The following is a 23779-nucleotide window of genomic DNA, read 5'->3' on the forward strand; positions in this document are numbered from 1 at the left end:
CTTACTCCAAGCCCTAGCTTCTGCTCTCTGCCTTATTCTAGCAGCCCTGGACAATCCTCTGCCTCTCTCTGCCCTCATGGCAAAATCTTATTCCTTTCAATTTTCCAAACACTAATCTAAGAATCACCATCTCTCTGAATTCCTTCTAATTAGCTTAGTTAATACATAGTTCTCAAACTTGACTGTTGATTAGAATCCTGAGACATGGGCTCCACCCAGGACCAGTTAAACCAGGATCTCCAGGGCATAGAGCCCAGGTACTCAAATATTTTCAAACTCAGGATTCCCAGCATAAGCCATGTTTGAGAACCACTGTGCTAGCTCTTCACACAGCACCTGGGTCTTATTAAGCTTGAACTCTAGCTACTGCATCTGTGAATGGTTTTCTAGCATGGACTTTCCATCCACAGTAAGACAGGAAATTCTCAGTGTATTTTGACCTTAAATGTGCTTAAGAATCACCTGGTGATCTTGTTCAACTGCAAATTTCCACTCTAGGAATCTGAGGTAGGAGCCTGAGATTCTGCGTCTGTGCATTGGAAGTTTTCAGCATTTCAAAATATGCCTTCAAAATATGACCACGTTTAATACACCTACCTGTTTTATCTAACACGTGAATTATTCTCAAACTAAGAATTTCAAGGAAGGAAGAAAGGAACACCTCACTGGTTCTCTGAGGAGTTGTTTTAAGCTGTTCCTGGATATGTAAGACCTCGTGCAAATATTTTTTACTGGAAAGAAATGTCTAAAGAAATGATTCAATTAAAAAAGATTAAATCAAAACCACACTGAGATAATATTTCACACCCACTTGAATAATGGCTTTAATAAAAATAATGGAAAATAAGTGTTGGTGAGGATGTAAAGAAATTGAAACCCTCATACACTGATGGTAGGAATGTAAAATGGTTTGGAAAACAGTCTGGCCGTTCCTCAAATGATTCCATGTAGAGTTCTGATGTGACCCCAAAAGTGTCCTCCTAAGTTTACGCTCATACAAATTGAAAAAAAAAAGTATTCATCAAAAACAAGTACAAGAATATTTATAGCAGCACTACTCACAATAGTCAAAAGGTGGAAAAAATTCAAGTGTGCTTCAGTTGATGAATGCATCAACACAACGTGGGAGTTGTTGTAGGAAATATTATTATGCATAAAAGGAAATATTATTCAGCTATAAAAAGGAAGGGAGTATTGAATCAGACCTTAACATGGCTGAAACTTCCAAAAAATATGCTAATCAAAGGAAGTCAAACACATATCATAGGCTCCCATTTGTATTTATATTTCCATTTTATAAAATATATAGCATAGGCCAATCCATGGAGACAGAAAGCACAGTAGTATTCCAGGAACTGTGGAAGAAAGAGTGACTGCTTAGTGGGCTCAGGGTTTCCTTTTGGAATAACAAAAATGTTTTGGAACTAGATAGACGTGATAACTGCACAACTTCATGAATATATTAAGTGCTACTAAACTGTATACTTGAAAATCATTAATATTAGATGAATTTGACCTCAATTTAAAAATTATAAAATCATGGGTCTGTGTGAGTACAGTAATTAATCAATGAAGATATAGAGAATTGAGTATGAAAGTTACTTATGTATTTATGTATTGTCCAATCAGTGCACCACATGGTACTAGGCACCACCTTTTCCTATCCAAGACCAGAAACTATCTCTTTAGGCTCTTTGTGGTCCATTATGCCCTCACTGTATAATTTCATGTCTTCTACCATGAAAAAAATAAATAAAAGTAGCCACATTGTTGTTACTCACAAGGCCAAGGGTCTTCAAAGCCTATTGGATTGAAATATTCCTGATCTTCTTGCCCCTGTATTTATTGATGTGGATTCCATCATAACCATGCACTGCATCACCCACGTGAATACTGACTTCCAGTGTCTCTTCCGAAGGTCTTACTCTGCTTGGTTCTTGGGTGATGACCATAAATAGAAGTCTTCCCCAGAATCTGAAGGCAAATGTGAACAATAATTGGTTTTTGTTTTTGTTAAGTTAAATTTGCTGTTTGGAATTTCATAGAATGAATGTACAACAACATATCTTCCCACCATGTCTGTTGCACTCTTTAGGGTATAATCTCTGCATGCCTGCAATGGGATCTCTTTCAGTGTTGGCTGCATGGCTGCCTTCCACACACCACCACCCACAGGGAGGATTAGAGGAGCCTAGGAGTTATCTCATTCATGCAGTGAAGATCCTTCCCTTACCCCTGGGCAACTGGAACCTGATTACGGAGAGCCTGACATCAGTGCATCAAGTGGGCACTCCAAGGGCATTGACTGACAGGACCACTTATCATGAGGAGTGATAGTCTTGAAAGCCCTGGGAGGAGGTACGCACAGCTCCTTGTTCAGATCTAAGAGCGGGACTGGTTTGGGAGCAGGTATGGCCCACTGAGTTCTTTGTGAAACAGCATTCTGTGCCTGCTGAATGGAAAGAGAGAACAGCACACCTCCACCTTTAGAAACCTGATTTGGGGGCTCAACAAAATTGAATTTTGATTTTCAAATGAACACAAGTTATTGCAAGTAACAAAAATGGATACCTACAAAGTAAGAAAAAAAAATGTCAGTTAAAGATTGACCCTTTGATTTAAAAGGGTTTTACAGAAAACACGGAAGAAGAACAAAAAGAATCATCATCATCATCATCATCACACCACCAGACGTGGAAAGATAAAATTCATACCCTCACCTGAATTTAACAATTTGTCTTAAAAATCTTGTTTTCAATGTCCTGGGAGAGAGCAGGGAGAGAAATCACTTTTTTTTTTTCTGTCATTTGTCAAGTTTATGACTTTATTCTTTGTTTATTTATGGTTCTCTTTGACTTTTATTCTGAAAATTCCCACTTAAATTAGAAGGAAAAAAAAGTTTGCAAGATTCCAATACATCATTCCACTGTGTAGATCTGGTACCTATATTAAGAAGCAACAGATTTGCTTATATGGAGACAGGATGTGGAAACAACCTAACCCTTGAACTACAATGAAGACTCTTCAGTTATGGCACATAAAGCAGACTCAGTGACCATCATTCTTTGGTTTCCACGCCTGCAATAACTCTTCCCAATGGTATTTTCATAAATCTTCGTTATGAGGAAGCGTGGAGGCTTGCTGACAAGTGAAGAGAAGAGGAATCTAATCTTGATGTGGTCATTTCCTCTCCCCAAACGTGAATCCAGAGTAACTGAGTTGCTCTAGGCTGCATGATCATCCAGCAGTTCAGAATATTCTTTCAGAAAATAATTGCATCCTTAGACTCATCAGTTCATCTAGAGAAAGTTCTAGTTTTTTAAACTAATATAATTCCATCAATACCTAACTCATACCATGTAAAGAATGAGATTATTGCAATAAGACTCACAAGCATGAGTCATGCCTACTATGTGACAGACAGAGTTTTAGGAGATGGAAAATTGAGGCCATGACAAGACACAGGAGGCCATGTTTTTGTGTGAGGGCTGTTGGACAAATAATTATAGGGGCAGAATTACAATTGCTATTAATGTTGCAAAGAAAAGTCCCAGGGGCTGTGAAATCATAAGAAATAGAGACTGACATTTTGGAGAGGTCAGAAAGGCCTTCCGGCAGGGGGAGGGGCTATTTACAGAAATTTAAGCTGAACTTTGGAAGGATGAGAAAGAGAAGGCTTTAGTTCCTTTAAATATCTGACTTTCACTCTCCCAGAAGTCTCAGTATTTATTTTAATGCTTTTTCCTTTATCTCACCAAATATTCACACAATAAAAAGGCCTAAGCTGGCGTATTTGTTGGAAAAAGGGGATAATTCTTATTTAGGGCTATATTACTATTATTAATTATTATAAAGTATAAATTATCCAGATCCTAATTCTACTTCCTAAGTGTAGTTAGTCCCCAATTCTTGTTCACCAACATTGGTGGGGAAAGAAATGGAACTCAAGAGATCCACTGTAATGTACGGGTGTAAGAATGTTGATTCTTACATTGCTCATTCGTCACATTAAGTCATTTAGCTGCTTGGATGCTTTTCCAGGCTACTTAGAGCAACGTGTCCTTTATGTTTGTCAGACATTTTTCAGCCCCTCAATAATTACAGCATTCTCTGTGAGATACAGTATCAGAAACTGCTCAAGTATAATTATTTTACTTGGGTAGAGACCAACAGGAAGAGGGCAACTTAAAAATCAATGGTGCAGTTCTCCCAGCTCCCAAGATGCATCTCTCTGGAATAGTTCTACGAGAAATGGATTACCATATGCTCATTAGAGATGGTCTTACTCTTTGTCTCTTGCTCACTATGTTTTTGAAAATACAATGACACATGATCACCCCACCAATTACTTTGATTATCCAAATGCCTGGTTCAATCAGATAGAGAAAACCAACTGTATAGATACAGTACAGGAACATTTACTATATCAAAGACATTCTTCTAGGCTAGTTCTCGAGATCTCCTGCAAGTTTTCAAATGTTCACAGATTAGATCTTTATATGGACTAATGAGAAAATACTGTGAATTAGGCCCAGATGGTCACACTTTAGTATTAAGTCTGAGTAATTCACCAACAGAGCTTCTTCAACTTCCTCCATAGCATGGAGTGGTTTTGCCCCTTGGGAACACTCTTCCTGAACACACATCTCCAACCTCAACCCAGCAGCACTCATAATCACACACTGACTCCCCCTCTTCTCCATATGAGCTCACAGTCATAAGCAGCCATGCCCTTCTGAGATCTCAAGTGAGGTCCTAGCCAGGTAAGGAACCCTCAGTATAAACTATCAGTTTAGCTACTCCAAACCCCTATCCCAGTCCTTGACATGCTACAAGGAAACAGCTCTGCTAACAGACCAGTTCCACAGGCGTCCGAGAATAGAAAATAAAAAAGAATTTCCTCCATCTGTGCTCAGGGTTATGTGTCTCTGTCACCCTCCCAGTTGGAGGTTCTGAAGTAGCCTCTTCCATTTTGACTGCATCGAATTTATTCCGTCCAGCATTTTGGAGGCTTCTCTTGCCTCTGTCCTCAGCCCAGAGAGGAGAAACTTAGCAGAAATAACAGAATTCGTTTGTCCTCAGTTGACCTCCAAGGAAACTAGGACAGCAAGAGGCTAAAAAGGCAAGGACTCTCCATAGCACACCAGTGGTCAAGGCTGGCTTTCAGCGGCGCCTCTCCAAACAGCCAAAATCAGTGTCAAACCACCAGCCCAGGCAGCCTTTCCAAGATGCTCCCAGTGTTTATTCAGCCACTAAGTGTTCTGCCCAGAGTGGACTCCACCCAATGGTGAACTAAGGCCAATCAAACATTTGTCCACATAGTTGGGAGTGACATGCCCACCCAGTCTGGTCTTCTCATGATGCCTGCAGGGTCTAGCTAAAGTTGGCTCCTGACACACAGGTGCTAGGCACCTGGCCAAACTTGGAAGGGATCTCTGGGGTGAGGTGGGAGGAGATGTTTGTACAGAGCACTGGCACCCCTACCCAGAGCCACAGTGAAGGCCACTGTGAGTTGTGGAAAGAGGTTGTTTCAGACCTCATTGACCAAGATTCTAGTTCAGTCTCTTTCCACTTATGCAACCTTGAACAAGTTCCTTAATGACAACGGAACTCAGTTTTCATCCATCTGTAGATTGAGGATAGTGATAACACTTCTGTACAAGCTTGTCATGGGGCCAGAAGTCAAGAACCTGGAACAGTAATGGTCACAGGAGGGGGTCACATAAATGAGAGAGAAGAGGAAAGAGCCTTCCCCCAAGAGACTGAGCAGGTCTTTCAGTACTACAGATGATATGGTGGGAGTCCCTTTGTCCCAAGTCTGGGCTGGAATCCCAGCAGGCTGCTCTTGGAGCCCGTTATATGGAGTGGTAGAGAGACACCAGTCTGGGAGACACCAGTCTGGCCTACGTTTGCTTTAGCCAATTCTATTGCCTTGGATAATCCACCTTAATTCTCTAGGGCTCACTTTATTTATTTATAAAATGGGACTGTTGTGAACTGTTAAAGTCTGTGGGTTCAAACCATTCCCCTGTCACTTCCGATTCAGGTAACTTTGTCAGTAAGAGAGAGTCTCTTTCTGCTTAGGAAGCTCATGGCTGAGGTTCTGAAGCGCGCGTACACACACACACACACACACACACACACACACACACCTACCCAGAGTCCAATATTTAATCCAGTATTCAAGATCTACAATGTCCTGTGCTATCCATTTAGACCACATTGTTAGGATTTCCATTGTATACATGTGGGGACTAGACAATGTCCAACGGTGCAAGATCTTCAACCTTCAGCAAAGACTCCACCAGTCTCCAAGCTGCAGTTACTAGTGAAGGTAAGCAGACTCTTTGGATATATTTTTAACACCCTGCATGGAAACCAATAAGTTTTTTTTATTAACATAGTTATCAGAAAAATCAATGGTCTCAGAACTTCTCCTTCCAGAGTCAGAGCCCTCGAGGAACATACAGTTGAGCCCATTTGTGAGTCAATGGAAGAGCAACGAAATCTCTTCAAGAAAACTAGTCTTGCTGGTACTAGGACTGCTTACCCAGTCTTGATTTTTAAAAATCTTGGAAATACTGAATGACAGTAACTTTCCTACAGCACTGCGGTTTCTTCCTTCCCACTTTCTGCCACAGAATTTAGCTAAAAACAATATATGATGTCATCTCAATCATTGGTTGATTAAAACATCTCTAAAAAAAGATATCCTTCATTACCAGGGGCCACCTACTCAGCTGGTCTCTGAAAAAGTGTTTATATTTCCATCTTTAGGCATCACAAGAGGCTGAGGGTTTTCTATACAATGTTGGCATAACTTTCCTATATCTCAGGGTTAGGCTTCTCAGCCTGAGGAAGAAAGGCTAATAAAATACATCAGCCTGTTCGTGTGTGGTGTTTATGCATATGTCACGAAACATCTGGTCCGAGACATTGTTCTCCACTGTTAGAATTGGTAGTTATTTTGATAGAGAACTATTGGCATCCGCACCTCCAAGCACATCTCACGTTGACATTTTCCACAGAACACTGGGATTAAGTGCCTATCTTCTGCAGGGCAAAAATATCATTTGATTACTTTTGCTCAACATATTTCTTTACTGGATTTTTAACCAGTGCCTGTAAAAATTCTCCTTGGAGCTGACTCAGCTCATAGAAAGTGTTCAAAATGCTTATTGTTCTGCTGTGCATCTCTAGTGCCTGGAACTAGTAAGCCATCAGTAAACATATTCTGGGTGAATGAGAATGCCTTAAAATTATTTATTATACAATAGAGAGATAATGAGAGTGAGAGCCATGGGAGGCCATTGAAGGGAAAGAGGGCATAGATTGGAGTTGATTAAACCCTGTACTCAGTGAGCTTGTGCTTTTTCTTCAGTGGTAAGGAAAGGAGAGTGAAGAAAGAGAATTGGAAATAAGTAGGAATGAGGCAGATATACCAAGCAACAAACTGGAATATCTCTTAATTGTTGGAAAACACACACACACACACACACACACACACACACTTTCCAGGTCAGACTATGGACACACAAACTCACAGTCAGGGATACTCACCTCCTCCAGTATTCCTTTCAAGAGTGTGAGACCCACTGAATTACATAAATTTCTCCATGTTTGTGTCACTTGCTGAGGGCACAGTGAGGACAGGAGGATTATGGGAGCTTGTTTTTACATATTGGTAAATATATCTGGACTTAAAATATTCCTTCCCCCATTTCCTTCTCAGTGATCCTGTCAAAAGTTTTTTAGGTTCTTTCTCCTAATGGTATAATTTTTACTTCAATGTGGAGCAGTACAGGGGAATATGAAAACTCAGAGACAAAAAAACCTTAAGATGTAATTTTCCACCTCATCTTCCCCTCCACCTCCCATCTCCATCACTTTGCTGTTTAAACATGAACTGAACTAAACTTCACAACACACTGGTTATATTGTCAGGTGGTAAGGACAGCCTCCAAATACTCAGAACTTCAGCTAGGTCCAAATGAGACTGCAGATCCCAGATCACACGTACCCCATCACCTCTTGAATTCATAGGGCCCGTGGGCAAACAGAGTCCTTGATTCAGTATACATCTAATGTGGCTCTTTATTCAGTATCCTTCTAATACAACTTCTCATGGTCTGCACATAATGCAAATTTTTAAATTTTTATGTAGGTTTTAGGTGTGATGCATGATACACACATACATGTTGTGTCTATGAGGTTACAGGTCAGTTTTTAATGATTCAAACTGCAGGGTCATTTGGTTTTTCCGTAGGAGCCAGGGCACATCAGGGACCCATTTACCCGGATCCCTGTCATGTTCAGAAACTGAGTAGAACTGCAAGAGCAGCATTCAGCCAACGCAACTTTAGTGAGTGCCAGATGCTGAGCAAAGATCCTGCTCTCACAACGCCTGTATACCACCAGAAGGGCATACATAACAAGAAAGTAAATGCATTAAAGTATGTATCATATGTCATCTGATGGTAAGTAGCTGTAAGAACAATAAAGAAGGATAAAGGGAGAGTGATGAGGTGGGGTGTGTCCTGGCAGAGAGGGAGGTCAGGGAAAGCTTCTACTGGAGGGGACCTCTGAGCAAAGACCTGAATAATATAAGAGATAGAGCCATACAGGTGCTCAGAAGAAGAAGGTTCCAGACTAGAGATCGTCAAGTACAAAGGTCCTGAGGTGAAGCCTGCTTGGTTGTTTCAGAAATATCCAGCAGGTTGGTATAGAAATGGGTGCGGCAAGAGGTGAACATGAGAGCACTTGGCTTATATCAGGCAAGCAGATTCTCATCTCCGGGTGACTCTTGTCCTCTTTGGAAGCAGGACAAGTGTTTGCCAAGCGTTTTAAAATGTTCAAGGCAAACTAGGAAATTTGGACTTTTGTATGAAATCTCCGAATGCTTTCATGTTGGCTCAACATTTTTAAATATTCTGTAAGCCAAAGCAAACACATAGGCAAAGCCAAATCTAGCCTACAGTCAGCTTGTGGACTCTAAAATAAATAGAAGCAATTACTTGATGTGTTTAATATCAGATCTTTTCACCCTACCTTTGGCAATCAAATTTTTTTAAAAAAAATGTACATTAGTGTCTGGTCCAAGCTAGAGTGCATTTTGCTATTCTTGTATTCAATGAGAGTTAGTTCTGTGGATCTCCACTTTCCCGGCTCCAATTGTAGGCTGCCTTTTCTTATTTGATTTAGTATTCTCAATAACCACTAGTTATCTGTGCTACATAAATGTTTTCATAATGAAGTTCTAAGTTAATTAATCAGAATGAAACTTCTGAATGTATTTTTCTCTGAAATACTGATATGCATATTAAAAGAATCCCAAATACATAACTTAAATCAGAAGAGGAAAGCCATTATAAATGTCCAAAAAAAAAAAGCAGAAGAAAAAAAAAGCAGAAGAAATTACATTGTATTTGTAACAATAACCCTTAAAATATCAAACCCACTACCATTTGTACAAGTATCCGAATTATGAGCAAGCATTTGGAAATTCCCAAACTATCATTCTTTATGGAAAGAAAGAGTGAGAAGACAGAAATGAACACAGCATAGCCATGGAGATGCTATCCTTTGCAATCTAGAACTAGGGCATGTCTCTGCCAATTCTAAACATCATTGAATGAAAAGAATTTCCTTCAAGAAGGGGATGCTTCTTTCACGTATGACCCCTGCTTTCCCTTCCTGATGAGCTGGCAGACCTTTGTTTACACTAAGACCTAAAGGACATACACACAAAGCCACTAGGGCCACCACTCTGCACTGCCTTTGGCAATTCCCAAAGCCTCTTCCTTATTTACTCCCCTTGGATTCTCTCAATCACTCTATGAAGTCATACACAAGCTGAGAATACAAGCTCAGGGAAACCAAGCGTAGAACCCCATGTCCCACAGCTAATCTATGCCAGAGCCAGGCCTTCCAAACTCAATGGCAGTGATCTCTCTAATACAGCATGTTGCCCTCTTTTAACATATGCAAAGCTTCAGAAATATACGTCTTTTCTAAAACAAACAAAAAAATATTTAAAAGACTGAGTATGAGCCATATTTTAAGCTTAAAGCTCAGCCCTTATTCATGGCTCCTTCTATATGATTTGGAATCTTTAAAATCTATGACACTCCAAACACCAATTTCAAAGCCAAATAAAATTAAAACATTCTTATATTTAAAGAGGTAGAAGAGAGAACCATATGATCAGGATTTGTACAATAAAATAGGAACTATTTCCAAGAAATAATTTAGTTCCTGTATTTTGCCTTTGGTTGATATCCATTAGATACAAAACAAAATAATTCTGTTCATGGTATTGAGCTAAAATATGAGATCAAATTATGAATCTTTGTTCTAAATGATTTGCAAGTCTACTCGAAGCTACTAGAAATTCCAGATACTACATAATGACAATGTGTCTAAGAGTTAAAGTTAAGACCTAAAGAGTTAACCCATCTGTTCCTTAATGCAGTCACTGCAGTATCAAATTTTAAGAAATAAACATGTTTTTTACTTAGAGTTTCAATCTAAAAAAAATTTTGCCCCTTCTAAAAGGTAGAAATGTAAAGAGTTGTGATTTTAAATAATTGATAATGTTCCCAAATTTTGAGACTGTATGAAACACTATTAGCTAGTCTGAATGCAACCTACATGAATTGGTTAATAAGATAATAGGATTTTAAACCATTAAACCTAGAAAATAGAGAATAACACAAAAGAAAAGCTATACACAATGGCCCAGCACTTTCAAATATGGTATTGAAAAAAAAAAAAAACATCATATTTACTCACCCCAGGCCAACCTGAATTGTGAGGTTAGGAATATATATAATTTACCCCCTAAGAAAAAGTAAGTATATAGTGAAAATGATAGGGTTTTTTGGTGGCAATTCAAAACAGGGTAATTGGCACCAAAAATTATACGGCAATTTTAAAATGAGAAAAAAACTTGTTGGGATTGAGATAAAGAAGACAAATGGTGTTTTTAGTTGAACTTGCAGTGGAAAAGTGTGCTTTCTTGGCTAGCCCCAGAAATAGTTCTTCAGAATAATAAATGTGGAATTTTAGGAAAGTTACATCCTTTCTCTGAGCCTCAGTTTCCACATCTGCAAGATAAGAACAATAATAGGCCTTAAGTATTTCATGTGAAAGGTATAACAATAAAATGAGGAGATGAATTTTAAAAGTGAATTAGTAGGCAAATCTAAAGCTGTTATTTCTGTTAACTTCTGTATTGTACTAGTATTTGTTAAGATAATATAGCAGCCATTAACTTTTCATTATGACAGTAAAGAATGAAAACAGATGTTCACACTAGTAAATATTTTTGATTAGCTTCCAGAATCCATCACTCTTTCCCGATTCAAACAGTGCTCTCCCTAGTCTTTGGAGAATTACTCACCCACCACTATCAGTCATTTATGCTGAGTCACGGTGTTTAACTTCTCATCACCCTGACTAGAATAATTGGCTCAGAGATGAGTACATACTTGGTATCCAGATGAATATAAGCTTAACTAGAATCAGTGAGATATGACAAGATATTTGCTAGAGAATTCCAGAAAGAAAAGCAAAATCTTTTTTTAAAAACTTACTAATTAGGAATTACAAAGCCTTTTCATTTCCTCCTTGACTTAATAGTTAAAATATAATCACAACTAATTTAGAAAATAATTTTAAGAAATAATCTTAAAAACCAAAACTTGTGAGATAGAATAAAACTGAAATATAAGGCAAATTAATAGTCTTAGTATTTGCTGTGGCCTAACCTATCTGAACATTGATCTTGGTCTTCCCACCCTTTAGAATTATGAGGAAATAAATTTCTGTTTTTTATAAATAACCCAGTCTGTGGTATTTTGTTATAGTAGCACAAACAGACTAAGACATTGTTTTATTAGTAAATTAAAAAGAATGAAAAAATATGAATAAGGAAACAAATTTAAGGAAATCAAGATTATCAGAAAGTACAAAATAATCAAATTTTCAACTATAGGAGTTGGTATTTAAAATCAAGATGGTGAGATAAAATAATTCTAACAAATTTTACTAAGAAAACAGAGAAGTAACTGAATAAATCTGGAGATAAAAATGCAGAAGAGAATCAAATGTTGAACATAAAATAACAGAAAAATAATTTTTAAAAATTTTAATAGCCACTCCAGAAGATAAAACAAATTTGTTCAGATAGAAACTAGAAAGGAATGAGTGAAGGAAGTTAACAGCACTCGATAATTACACATAAGACTTTGGCCTACATTAAAAATACATTTAGAGACTCCAAAATGCAGAAGCAAGAGCATGACACAATGAGTTACTTAATCACTTCACTCAAAGTATCCAGAAAGGCTTTTGCTGTTTGCTTGTTTATCTTAAGTTGAGACATGATATAAGCAGAAGACTTTTACTTCTGAGGTAAGAAACGAGTGTTTAGGTCCAATGGATAGGAAAGTCCCACAGGAATCTAGTTATACCCTCAGGGAAGACATAATTCCATGCATCCAGTATATGAGCTACTGGTAAATACTGGCCAGCTGAACAATCTTCTTCTCCCCTACAATAACTGGAAGTAATTATGGTGAACCACAATGGCAGCCATGTACGAATAAGGGAATATGAAAGAAGCATAAACCCAGAATCACCAAACATCCTGATGAAATTATCAAACTTCAAGACCAGCAGAACTGACACTTGTGAACATACAGTTAGTAAAACAAATAAAAACTTTTACAAGAAAATATTAATTTTCTCAAAGGGATAGAACACATCACATCCGTGAAATAAAAGAAAATCACTACATAAAAGAATTAGTTGAAGATCTTAAAAATGAAAAAAGAACTATGATATTTGAAAAACCTAAGAAATTGACTGAATAGGAGAATAAATATGATGAACAGCAAATCAGAAATCTCAAAGATTAAGCTACAGAATTTCCCCGGAACACAATATACACAGAAATGTGATGGAAAATACGAAACAGAAGTTTACAGAATAGATAAAAGATTCAAAGTTTCAATGTTTATCCAGTAAGAGTTTAAGAGAGAACAGAGGATATGCTTTTTTTTTTTTTAAGGACACATGAAACATTCACTCAGTGATGTTATTTACTAGGCCACAAAATAAGTTTCAGTGAATTTTAAAAGACTGATATAATACAGAATATGTTCTCTGAATACAATAGCATTAAGTAAAATCAATAATAGAAAGAAACCTGGAAATATTTTTAAAATTGAACCCTATACTAAATGTATTCAAAGAAACAAATCACAATGGAAATTAGAAAATTCTTAATTAAATAGCAATGGAAACAGCAATAAAATTTATGGAATGCAGCTAAGACCACAGGGTAAAATGTATATATTTAAATACTTCAGGAAAGAAAAACATCAATGATATAACTTTCACAGTATTAAGCTAGAGAAAGAAGAGCAAATTAAATGCAGCATACATTAAAGGGATGAAATAATAGATATCAGAATAAAAGGCAACAGAATAGAAAACCAACAAAAAATAAGGAAAATGAATACAAATCAAAAGTTAGTTCCTCAAAAACACAAAACAAATTTGATAAATTAGCTAAGTTAATCATCAAATATAACAAAACAACAACAACAAAAAAAGATCAAAATCACAGAATACCTGTAGCAGGAACGAGAGTAAGTGCTCTAATACAGACCATTCTAGCATTCATGAGAAAGTCAGAGAATATGGTGAATAAATTTAGAATAGTAAGTTGGACAACTCAGGTGAGGTATACAAATCCCTTCCAAATTCCAAATTACCCAATTGCCTTAAGAAAAATATAAAACTACAATAAGGTACCTACCACATCCACTAGTCTAGTTATAAAATACCAGATTTTGGAAGAACTTGGAGCAACTGGAACTCTTATGTAGTTCTGGGATAAAAAAAAAAAAAAAAAAACCCAGTTACTTTAGAAAAACAATTTGGTGGTTGCTTGTAAAGTTATAGACATGCTTGCCAATGTGACCCAGCAACCCCATTCCTAAATAACTTACCCAGTAGAAGTGCAAACCTAGGTTCACACAAAGGCTCACACACAAAATGTACATAGGACCTTAATTCACCAAGCACACAAACTGGAAATGACATAAATGTCAATCATTGGGTGAATGGAAAAGCAAATTGTAGGTGTCCATATAAAAAATACTACCCAGAAATACAAGTAGTGAACAATGATACCTTGAAGTATGGATAAAACTAAGAAAAAAAAAAACCCAGTGAAGAAAATCCAGATACAAAGGAATACATACCGTATGATTTCATTTAAAAGAAATTCCATAAAAGGCAAACATAATCTATAGAGACAGAAAGCAGATTAGTGGTTGCCCCGGTCTGCAAGGAGGAATTGACTAAAAAGAGGCACGGAAGAACTTTGAGGGATGATGTAAACATTTTCTATCTCAGTTATGGTAGTGGTTTCACGGGCATAAAAATTTGTCAAAATTCATCAAAATGAACACTCAAAATAGGTACATTTTGAATTAGTACAGCCATTATGGAAAACGGTATGGAGATTCCTCAAAAATGACAAATAGTATTCTGTGATCCAGCAATCCAACTCCTGGGTATCCAAAGGAAATGAAATCAGTCCATTGAGGAGATGTCTGCACTCACATGTTTACTGCGGCATTATTCACAACGGCTGTCAGATGAATAGAGAAAGAAAATGTGGTACCATGTGCACAATCGATGGTCCTATTCAGCCTTAACTTTAAAAAAAGGAAAGGAAATTCTGTCATTTGCAACAACATGGATAAACCTAGAGAACGTTATGTTAAGGGAAGTAAGTCAGACATAAAAAGACAAATGCTGCATGACCTCACTTAATTGCAAAATCTAAAGAAAGTGGAACCCATAGAAGCAGAAAGTAGAATGGTGGCTACCAGGATGGAATGAGGAGTTCAGGAGCTGCTGATCAAAGGATGTATAATTTCAGTTAGGAGGAATCTATTCAAGAGATCTACTATGCAACATGGTGACTATAGTTAATAATGTATTATTAATGCTCTTGAAAATAATGACGAGAATAGATTTTAAGAGTTCTCACCACAAAAATAAATATGTGAGGTAATGCATATGTTAAATAGCTTTGTTGAGCCATTCAATAATATATGCCCATTTCAAAACATCATATTGTATATGATAAGTATATATTTTTGTCAAATGAAAGATAAACATTTGCTTAAATATGTGCATTTTACTATATATAAATTGTGCTGAAATGAAGCTGGTTTCAGCTTTTTTTTTTAATTCCTTCTCTAGACTCCACTTCCCTTTCAACTACTACTGCTCTATTCCTTTTGCTAAAATCAGAATTGCTCTTACTGGTTTTCTGTAATCCCCCTCCTCCTATTCCAATGGAAAATCAGCATGTTCCAATCAGGATTTTCTGCATGCCACCCTGATAAAACTATTGTGCTTATTCAACAATGGCTTCCCTTTTACTGAATCCTTTGGCAAAATCAGTCCTCAACTTTTATAACTTCTCAGCAGAATTTGACACCATTGTTCATTCCATCTTTCTTGAAATGCTTTGTCTTCCAGTAGATTCCTCTCCATGGTTTTCCTCCTAAAACAGCAATGCTTCTACATCACCCCTCAGGGTTTACATGATGGAGACCACCAGGTTCCAGCCCTGGACCTCTGCTTACTCTGCCTCTAGTCATTTCTTTAGAGATATCATCCATTTTCGTGGTTTAGTTGCCGGCTACATGTGGATAACACCCACATGGAAACTGTAGTGTGAACCTCTCTCCAGAACTCCAGATTTAATCCAATTGCTTACTTCACATCTCTCTTTGGATGACTATTAAATGTCTCAACATTAGGACCAACCCCCTGCTCAACCTCTTCCTCCCACAGTACCACGACCATAAACTCCATTTCCACTTTTCCAATTCTTCAAATCAAAATCTTTGGTGTCATGGGGGTTTTCTGTTTTCTTTTGCCATCCACACAATTGGAGCCTAATCTCAGCAAACATCTCCACCCTCCCCAACTTTGTCCTTCTGGCAACCGGCCATTCCCTCTTCAGAGTTCCTCTTGGAGGATTTCCTTTTCTGGAGAGACTTTTCTGCCTGACTTCCTGGACACTGAGTTCCCTTTGCTCTCGATCCCTATTATCTTACGGAAATCGCTAACGTATACCATTTCTGTTAGATTTTTTTTGTTGAACTGCTTTGAATAAAAATCTTCAAAATTACAGCAGTAACTTAAACAACAGAAAGCTATTTCTCATGTGAAAATCAAAACAAATTCAGAATAAGCACTCCAGATTGGCAAAGCTGCTTCTTGACACCCTCAGAGACCTAGACGCCTGATCTCCATCATTCCAGCCTTGGGTTTCTCAAGTTTACTCCATGCTCAAGATGGCTACTGGAGTTTCAGGCCAGAAGAAGGAGGGCAACAGAAAAAAAAAAAAAAAAAAAAAAAAAAAAAAGCTGCCCCTGCTGCTGAGTTAGCTTCCTTCATGCTCTCCTTGGAAGTCCACAAAGACACATTTCTATTTATATCTTTATGGGCAGAATGTGGTCACACCTAGTAACAAAGCAAGTTGCTTCGGTTATTGTTGGACACTCTGCAGATCATGAACCCAGATACAAAACAAGTTTTAATTTCTAAGGAGACATGGGAAAGCAGATGTGGGGGTAACTAGTGGCTTCTGACTCACATCCAAACTACTGCCAACTAGAACTTCTTGTTTTGACGTCTGCCTTCCCACTGAACCATGAGCTGCTTGAGGTTCAGGATTGGATTTTATCATCTCTGGATAGATAACACCTTGTACAGTGCCTGACTTAGAGGCAGAGAGGATGTCTGCTCTGTTCCTCATGTTCTCAATGCTCACAAAGAACTGAAATTCAAAAAGGTGCAGGAATGAAGGAGATCTGTCGTTCCAAGGTAAAAGAAATAGAAAATCAATTCAGTGCAACAAGAACTTAGTTGCCACCTATTTTTAAGACCCTAGAAAGAAATCATGTCAGGCTTCAAGCAAAAGGCTTAACACATAGCTTATAAATATTTCACAGGGAGAGCAGAGATTTTCACAAGCCAAACTACTATTAGAGGATCCAAACCAAGATGTAAATTCCGGGAAGAATTTTTCCTTGTCAGTGTCCTCCCCTCTCTTAATTGAGAACCCTGTGCCACTTACCTCTTTCTCCCTGTTTATCAGAACTAGACAGGTGTACACAGAGCAGGGAAAAGAAGCAAAATGATCTGCCTGCTACTGACCTATTTAGAGAGAAGACAATATATTCTAGCTTTAAATATATTAAATGTCTCATCATTAAATGACAAACTATATTGCCTATTCAATTGGTAAGTTATTATTGATCAGAAAATGTCTTTTAATGGACATCTGGTTTTGGTTCCCACCTGAGCTTCAGGTCAGCCAGAAAATCAACCCACTCTTGTGACTTGACTTATGTCAGTAAGTTGATTAAATAGGAGCCTTTTAGGGAAATGCAAGTGCAGCAAAAATTGATTAACAAGCATTAATGAACCTTGGGCTGAATGTCCCATGAATAACCAAACCTAAATCCTAAAAAGTATCCTGATCACTCATTTTATAGGAGAACATATTGCAGCTGCAGAACTTTATCTGAGGATCTGAATACTCTCAGACTTCTGAAATAATTTGCCCTCTGTGGAGAGATTCAGTTAAATATAACTTAAGAAAATATGTTATTAAATTGTCACATTAGTTATTCTACTTTGACATCATGAAAAGTCTAGTTCATAAGACATTTTCATTATCTGAATTTTTTTAAAGAGTATTAATGGTTTCGAAAATGTACTGTGTAAAAAAATAAGAGGCCTCTTTAACCTTTGATTACCAAAACTGAAATCCTGTGAGATGGAACCCAAAATGACCCTTGTTTTAAATCTCCATATTTATTGTCCATTTTATCCTCGGAACAAGGCCTACTCCAGAGACATTTTGAGCTCATCAAATATGTAAATTGTTTTTCAAACACTTTGGGGTTACCACAAAACCTAAATTGTTTTTAGCCAACCAAGCACTTTCTCTCTTTGGTTTTAAAAGCCAATTGTATTTTTTTTTCCAAGAAAATTTAATTCAGATGTTTCTGATTCACTTGCACTTACATAATTAAAACACCATTTTGCAAGAACTGATTGGTGTGCAAGAAAGCTCTTGAGTTTCTTGTCTAAGCCTCTTTAAAATCTGTTTTCTGAAAAACAGGAAATCTTGCTTTGCCAAAAGCAAACCAACTGCAGTGGCATATTTGGATTGAAAGTCAGAGTTATCTCATGGCCAGACTTCCAGCTGCTGGCCATGAATATTCCTGTCCTTCATCTAGAAGGTGTGTCCCAACACCTGTTCCATAATCTAGAATACTCCATGATAACAAAAGAAGCTTTCCTTAAAAATCCCAAAGTTAATAATGTGAGTTTCCCCTGCCTTCAAGAAAAAAAAAAAAAACAACCTCCATTCCTCTAAAAGTATTCTCTCTGGCTTCCAGATGAACACTGGGCCTTGAGGGAGTCTAGGGTTCCCTCATTAGTACACTAAGAGTCCACCAAGAATAGAAGGCAACTGAACATTGACAATAAAAAGACATCAATTAGGATCTCACCAGTTGTTGCCATTGAACAAATATGTATTGAGCACCTATTGTGCCAATCACTGTGTCATTAGAGACAGAAAACGATGATTCCCAAGGAGGCACCTGTCTACAGGTTGAATGGGCTTGAGAAAGCAGAAAAATTGAAATACAAGTGAGAACGTACAACGAGAATATGAAGAATACCACAAGAGATCAATAGAAAGGATTAAGGTAACATAAAAGAAAATAGAGGATAAGAAACTTGAAATGCATCTAGAAATAGTGGTATTATTGAACAGGCAACCGTAAACCATAATCCCATAAATGTTGAATCTGTCTGCCTTCTACACGAAACAGTTTCTTCATTAAAGGATCTGGCAGTATCTTTATATCCCAAGCTCTTAGTGCCTTCATTAAGGGATCTGGCAGTATCTTTATATCCCAAGCTCTTAGTGCCTGGAGGATAATAAATGCTGGTTAATGTTGAATTAAGTAATAGAGTCATCAATAGAGTATTTAAACTTGATTTCTACTTGAAAGCTGCCAATAAAAGTTGAATACTTAAATGAGTCAATGAATACAGTCTTCCAATTTTTCTTTCCTTAGTACTGGGGATTGAACCCAGGAGTGCTTATCCACTGAACCAAATACACAGCTCTTCTTGCTTTTCATTTCGAGACAGGATCTTGCCTAGGACCTCGATAGGTTGCTGAGGCTGGATTTGAACTTTGAATTCTCCTGCCTCAGCCTCCTGAGCCACTGGAATTACCAGCATGCATCACAGTAATACTCCACATTAATTTGGGTGGAAGGTTACCCCATCTACCCTCTTCCTCTACCAGGTGGGAAAACTGAAGTCCAGAGAGCCTGCTGGTAGAGTTGGTCCTGCTCAGAGATGGAGAAGCCACAGAGCCAAGAATGGTAACTGAGACCTCTGATTCCCAGAAATCTTTCCACTCATTTCAGGAATAATCACTTTTTATTATGTGAAATCAACTGCACTCCTGCTAAATAAACTCCAATTCACACTTTTATGAGTCTCTCTGGCAAAATGGGGCTCCGCTGTGTCCATCCCTTTATCTCACAGCTAAAGCCAGAGTGATTTCTCAATGTCACTGGAGCAACAGTGGATGACTCCTTACACAAACCCAACAGCAAATGAAAGGACATCACAGTGGGCTGTGAGTCCTGCTGGATCAGACCTGGCTGGGAGAAGCGGGCATAGAGGTGGAGGGCATGGAGCACCCCCACCCCCAGCCATAGTAGCAAGAGAGCAGAGGTAAGGTAGGGAGAGGGCAGAGGAAGCTCCAAGTCACTGCAAGGATTGTTTTGTTTTGCTGTATTTCATTTCATTTTTTTTACAACTGATATCCACATTTCAAAACAAAAGAATAAGACTTCTGGTAGATTTCCTCAAAGGCAACTGCTGAGAGATTTGCCAAGGCCTGTGCCCCAGGGGTTGGTTTAGATAAACAAGGGCATTGGGAAGCTGTGTAATCTAAACTTTTCCCTCTGGTCCATGCCAGCATTTTAGCTGCCAATAAGTAGATGTGTTTTTGCTTCCAAAAATAAAAAGTGATTATACTCTTGCTACCCAAGTCTACCCTTGGCCACTCCACGGACCATCACAAAGAGAATAGGAGGGATGCACTTTGTGGTGTTGTTTTTGGAAAGCTCCTGTTTAGAAAGCTCTGGAGGGTGTGCTGTCATGGAGGGGCTGACTGCTGTGGGCAAGAGTGACCACCTAATGGAGCCCCTGGAAGGGCCTCTCCTGCCAGGGACACATGGCTTCCATTAGTCAAGAGCCTGCTGGCTTTCTGACCTGGAGTTCCTTCTCATTGTCATATGCTTCTCTAGACTGGACATGAAGGTAAAAATGAAAAAGTGGAGAAAATTGGGTACGTCTTCTGTAATTATGTAAGAGAAAAATATCCCAGGTCAACACCATAAGGACTTAGAAATGTCATCTGTCTTAGTCTGTTCCTCTTTTTAAAAGAATCACTAAGAATGGGTCATTTATGAAAGAAATTTGTTATTTTGGTTCATGGACCTGGAGTCTAGGAAATCCAAGCACATAGCAATGGTGTCTAGTGAGGGTATCCTAACATGGCGGAATACAAAAGGGCAAACAGGTGCATGTGGAAGATGCAAAACATGAGGGCAGCCTCACTTTTTTACAATCCACTCTCTCAATAACTAACTAAGTCTCACAAGAAAGGCAGTGGTCTTTCTTACTTACCAAATCGCCTCTTAATGGCCTCTTAATTATGCCACAATGGTAATCAAATTTCAACAGGAGTTTTAGAGGACAGACTGTATTCAAACCATAGCACCATCTTTCTCCTGAGATTATGATACAGGAAGACTTGGAATCCCATTTTACACCATTTTCTCCCATTCCTTACAGAAGTCCACAGCCTCTGTTCTACTCAGGTGACCAATTTGTCCTAGTTTGCCTGGACTTTCCTAGTTCTAGTACTAGAGGTCCCTCAAAGGCCTAGTCATGCCCTCTTACTAGTAATGAACAGAGAAAAACGGAGAAATGGAACACTGGGCACTACATACTGCACTACATACACTACATACTGCATCATGTACCACTCAGAATTCTCCCAGTGGAAAAGGACATCTTCTAGTCTATGGAGTATAAATTACCAAGAGTATGCAATTATCCTTTAACCCTTGATCTTTTCTCACCTCTGTACTTAATTACCATCATATTTCCAAAGTTAACTTTCTTCTAAGTTAGTGGTACTTGCGAAGTGGTCACAATTGCCTCACTCTGATTTTGGCTACTCTAGTCATGTTGCCTTCTCCTTTGTCTGATTCCTGCATTCCTCTCCTAAGGACCATTAACTAGTCTGTTAGCTAGGCCATTAACTAGACCTAAATAGTCTAGGATAATGAACCTATCTCAAGACCTTCAATTTAATGACATTTGCAAAATCCCTTTTACCACATCAGGTAGCATATTCATAGGAACTGGGGATTAGGACCTGAACATGGTTGTGGAGAGGACTAATCAGCCTACCACAAGAGGGTAAAAGCCTAGAAGTGAGGAGGAACTGGTAAATCATGACATCTTGGTCTCTTCTTTAGCAACAGCAAATTTCTTCCTGAGAGTCCTACCAGCCAGCCATTCCCCCTGTGTAACAGGACACAGCAATGCTCCCACACAAACTTTAAGGTAGGACCCCAATTTTTTTCTAGCCCCTGGAAAACAGCTAACCTCTATAACTTACATACTAAAAATAAAAATGGCACATGTAGGAAAAGAGAATGTTAAATGTAGGGGTTTAGATGAGAGAGGGTCGCTGATTCTCCTTTCATCAGACACTATTGCTGTATTTATATGTAGATGTCATAGAATTTGAGAAAACCATTTTTATCACAGACACTGAATAAAAAAAAACATATACACATGTACCCGTAAATTATAGAGGGGGGCTTAAATCACTGGATGTGTCAAATAATGGGATAAAATGATCCAAAGTTATTTCATGTCATAGGCAAATATGTTAAGGCACACTTTGTTGATGTCCTACCAGAAATTCAAGGACACTCTTATTCATCCAGCCACTGAAGATTCCTTGTTCCCCATATTCCCGATGATCTGAATGAGAATAGACAGTGTCTTAATGGGAGGGAGAGGGCCCTAATCTCAAAAAGCTACATCCTTTCCCAGAAAGGAAAGGCCCTGCAGGTCTGGTTATAGAGCTTTCTGTGCAGGACATTTGGTGTGGAGATAAACGTAAGCCACACTTACATGTGGTAGCTTTTAACCCCCTATAATTAGGTTTAAAATCTTTTAAAACATCAATTTCTGCAGTCAATCTAAGTGCCAATGTGAGAAGAGCTAAGTTGTCGATTTTCACTTTGCCAATTTCCACAAAGAGAAACAAAGAATTTTTTTCATGTGTGCAAGAATCCCCCAATTTAGTCAAGACTGGAATTTTACTGCTTTTACTTTTACAGCACAGTGTTTTTCCCATGGTGGTGGTAGAGGGGTAAAGAAAGAGAGAAAAGAGACAATTTGCCATTGACTTGGAGGCCAGAGTGGGGCCGGGGGTGGAAATCACAACAAATTTTCAATTTTCATCCTGAGGGAGTTGGTCAGTTATTGAGTCAAGCCCATATAAGGATGTCAAATAATGCTGATCCAGGGACCTTGAAAAATCACCTTTTGTTTTTGTGGAAAAGGGAGAGAGGAAATTGAGGTGAAACTGCAAAAAGTTTCATTTTGTTTTCATGAAACCAGCAAAAAAGAAGGTCCTCTTCGGCCGCCAGTGCAAATGTTTTTGCAAAGTTCCACTGCCAAGAGTCCTTTGATGCTGGCCAGTTCTCGTAATTGAAAGATACCTTTTTAAATGAGCTTGCAGGTTTCTTATTGGTGAGAGCAGCCTTCCTCATCTGGGTGTCTCTTTTCCCTCCAGCAAGACCCAGTTTCTTCAAGGACTTCCTTGAAGATCATCCACGATGTTGGAAGGTGAATCACCATGAGAACAATACTCAGCGGCACACTTTAAGAACAGATTTCTTTTCATCACACTTTAAGGATTTTGATACCACCAAATTATATGATGAAATGCAAATCGATAATCTCTGGGCTGTGTCATGCCATCAGTTAGTTCACACATGAGAACCTTATGGGTCTGCTACTGATAATATCAAATTTCATCTTTGTATTAAACAACTTTTATAGTAACTGGAAGAATAACCAAATAAGGCCAATGGAGGCGAACACCAATGTCTGTAAGAGAATTATTATTTTTGTACGGGGAAGGGCTGCAGAAAGACACTGAAAGTGTATTTTTCATAGCACTCCACCAAGACATTTAATAAAACTGCCATTCCTAACACACTACCAGCCACTTTGGAATTGTTTTCACAGTTACTCAGCAGGAAACTAACATTTGAACCTACCAATCTTTTGAGTCGCAAATTCAATTTTAAACTTATTTAAAAAGCCTCAAGAATATCTATCAACAGGCAGAGGGATGATAATAACATGAAATTTTATGAATTATTACTTTCCAATCAAGGGTGACAGACTTGCTTATATGAACAGGGTGAGACTTTTCATAAGCAGAAGAGTTCCATCCAAGTTCTCCTGATTCTATTTTGCCAAAGAAGGAAAAAGGATATTACATTTTAAAATAAAATTCCTCCAAATAAAATCCTACCAA

The 23779-nt window shown here is 38.2% G+C and overlaps 1 long non-coding RNA gene across 1 annotated transcript in view; it reads right to left on the minus strand.

Moving 5' to 3' along the window:
- Nucleotides 1–1787: 1787 nt before the first annotated feature.
- Nucleotides 1788–23779, minus strand: part of LOC308651881 — a 119822-nt gene continuing 97830 nt past the window's right edge. Inside the window, exon 3 of the long non-coding RNA XR_014022679.1 lies at nucleotides 1788–1974. This is a non-coding gene — a long non-coding RNA (uncharacterized lncRNA). The remainder of the gene's footprint in view (nucleotides 1975–23779) is intronic.

This window comes from Spermophilus citellus, assembly GCF_964194105.1.
Source record: "Spermophilus citellus genome assembly, chromosome: 1".
Lineage (NCBI taxonomy): Eukaryota > Metazoa > Chordata > Mammalia > Rodentia > Sciuridae > Spermophilus > Spermophilus citellus.